At 32.7% G+C, this 3,232-nt stretch overlaps 1 protein-coding gene across 8 annotated transcripts in view; it reads left to right on the top strand.

The window, feature by feature from the left end:
* Positions 1–1,718: 1,718 nt before the first annotated feature.
* Positions 1,719–3,232, top strand: part of LOC112509575 (mitochondrial pyruvate carrier 1-like) — a 4,392-nt gene continuing 2,878 nt past the window's right edge. For 4 of the 8 annotated variants that reach the window (XM_025114592.1, XM_025114593.1, XM_025114588.1 and 1 more), the window contains exon 1: positions 1,741–1,784. The gene's annotated coding sequence lies outside the window, so the exon portion shown is untranslated. Of the gene's footprint in view, positions 1,785–3,232 lie in introns of all 8 variants that reach the window. The other 4 variants (XM_025114595.1, XM_025114589.1, XM_025114594.1 and 1 more) reach the window with 4 other exon arrangements.

The raw sequence follows: 3,232 nt of genomic DNA, 5'->3' as shown, positions 1-3,232 counted from the left end.
TTTATTTCATAAAAGTTTTGATTGTTTCGTAATATAAAGTATTGATCATAATTAATGAACTCTAATTATCTTTCATAAATATTCAAATCATAATAAATGAACTCTCATCATTTCCATAAATATCTCAATTAATTGGATTTTATTAGTTGTACAAATATACATGGTTGCATTTGAAATATACCCCCCCACACACACACACATATACATATAATATATATATATATATATATACATAGAGAGAGAGTTTGTTTCAAATGCAACCTATCGCATTTTTACAAGCAATGCAACCTAATAAATTGAAATATTTATGGAAATGATGAGAGTTCATTTATTATGTWTTAAATATTTATGGAAGATGAATAAGGTTAATTAATTATGATCAATACTTTATATTAGAAAACAATCAAAACTTTCATATGAAATTACATATTCATCAAATTAAATGGACGGTTGAGATTGAGTTGTATTGGTTGTACAAATAATAGGTTGTATAATAACTCACCTCTCTTTATATATATATATATATATATATATATATACACATATATAGAGGTTGGTTATTATACAACCCTTGATATTTGTGCAACCAATACAACCCAATCTCAACCGTCCATTTCATTTGATGAATATGTGATTTCATAGAAGTTTTAATTGTTTCCTAATATAAAGTATTAATCATAATTAATAAACTCTATTCATATTCTATAATTATTCAAATCATAATAAATGAACTCTCATTTTTTCTATAAATATCTCATCTTTTCTATATATATATATATGGTCTTAATCAAATGAGAACTAATTAGTTTGTGGTAACTGTGAGAACCAATATTAACCACAAATCAATAGATAAATTAGGAAATTTATAATTTTGGCAATTTTGAATTAAAATATTAATGCAAGGATATTTTTGGTATTTTAAAACTTTCCTCCCTCCTCTCTTCTCTCCCGGCCACCGTCCGCCGGCCACCGTCCTCCGGTGATACTACAATGGTATCACAATGCATCATATATGTGCTTGGGTATCACATTGATGTCATTTGTGTGGTCGATCGAAGATGTAACACAGTGGTATCACTATGCATCTTATATATGATTAGGTATCACAATGTATCTTTTGTTTAACAGAGTCAATATTTTTAGGTATCACAATGGTATCATAGTGTTATCACCGGAGGACGGTGGCCGGAGAACGGTGGCCGGAGAGAGAAGAGAGGAGAGTTTTAAAATACCAAAAATATCCTTGCATTAAGATTTTAATTTAAAATTACCAAATTTATAAATTTCCTAATTTATCTATTGATTTGTGGTTAATATTGGTTCTCACATTTACCACAAACAACTCAGTTCTCCCTTGAATAGACCCATATATATATATTATATTTTCTTTTCTCTCCGTATTTGAAAACACAGCATAAATCTTGACAAAAAAGTTGAATTTAATTCACGGGATATGCATCCAAATCTAATTCTATAGGCATATTAAACCCCTTCTGTTTTTCGACGTCTACCCACTTATTTACTTCATATCGCCCCACCACCTTGACCTTTCTTTTGCCATTCATTTACACTCTAGCCTTTAACATATATAATGTAGCCCACTTTCATTAAGAGTTAATAAACGTGCAACAAGCAAAATGACAAAAATGCCCTTTTCGACGCCCATAAAAGAAAATCATGCTCGAAAGTTTAGCACGCAACAAATCATAAGAAAACGTGTGTGGGAAGGGTCGAATTTGGTGGAAGTCCGTATCAAGTCTGGTGGTATTCAACTCGAAGATAAGGTATAAATATCAACGAATTGTATTTATTTACGTATCGATCTTTTAAATAGCATGAAATTCTGTTTATGAAAAAGTAAATTGGGTTTAAAAATTGTTCAAAACGGAAGGAATATGGTATTTTTTAAAATAACCCAAATCCCGACTGGTATGTCCCAATATTAGACTTGTGGATGTAATTCATGTGAATGACACAATAATCCACGTTTGGACCTATTCCTATGTCAATGGGATGCATACATTGTGTGCCGTTTACCAAAACGCTTATCCGGGTAAACGCTTACAAAGTCATTTTAGTTTACCGGATGAATATGACAAAGGCTAAAAATCTTACCTGGTAAGAGCGAAAGCAAGAATCGAGAGTCTTACACGGTAAGTGAGAACGAAGACTCTTACCATGGCTAGCGCTTACCGGGATAAATTGTTGCATATGATGCGTTATAGTGAATAAAATCTTACCCGGTAAGTAAGCGATAGTGTTGAATTTTACAGGTAAGTGCTTACCGGGAAAGTGTTTAGATAAACGGCCCCTTAATGATCCCTGAAATTAACACCATCGTTTAACAACCACTATAAGAAACAAATTAGTTTTTAGACAAACTACAAGAACCAGAAGCGTAATTTACTCTAAACTTAATTGTGGTTCACATATATTTTTTAATTTAAATTTCTTTATTAAAAATATTTTGAAAAAGGTTAATAAAAAGATATTTTTATTATATCAATTTAATTGTTGCAGTTTATTTACGATTATTTAATAATTTAATTTAATAATATAAAATTTTATGAAGATAATAATTAAGTATTCTGTTATAACTCAATTATTATCCTAATTATATTTTAGATTTTTTATATTTAAAATGAGATGTTATCATATATTTGATCATTTTTATCTGAAGTTAGTTACACGAATTCATATAATGCAACTTTAATAAGGGGCTGTTTGTTTGGCTCTTAATGGTTACATTAAGAGCCAACCTCTTAATCTGTAAGAGGTTAAGTTTGTTTGGCAAAAAAAAACAACCCTCTTAATGGTTACAATAACCTCTTAACCATTTTGCATCCAATACCTCACTCAACCATTCAGATGTTCATTTTTCCAATTTTACCCTTCCCACCCCTTCTTCCCATCTCGTCTCTTCACGCAGGTCGCCATCGCCGGTCATCATCGCCGGTCGCCATAGCCATCGCCGGTCACCTCCACATCTTCGCCGGTTGTCGCCGGTCACCTCGCCATCGAGTTGCAAACCCTATCGATCGAAAAAGGGAAGGAAAAAGGATCGAATAGCAAAACCCTAACATCTCTGTTTTCGCCCCTGCTGTTTCTCCATCTCGATTGAGCCCTAACGGTGAAGGTAACACATCGCCGGTCTTCACAGCCCCTCCCCCACCCTCTCGTCGCCGGTCTTCACAGAGGGAACTTTCAGAGGAGATCGATTGAGGGAACGATG

This window comes from Cynara cardunculus (assembly GCF_001531365.2).
Source record: "Cynara cardunculus var. scolymus isolate 2C chromosome LG 3, CcrdV1, whole genome shotgun sequence".
In the NCBI taxonomy this organism is placed as follows: Eukaryota; Viridiplantae; Streptophyta; class Magnoliopsida; order Asterales; family Asteraceae; genus Cynara; species Cynara cardunculus.
This window is presented reverse-complemented; position numbering and strand designations above follow the sequence as displayed.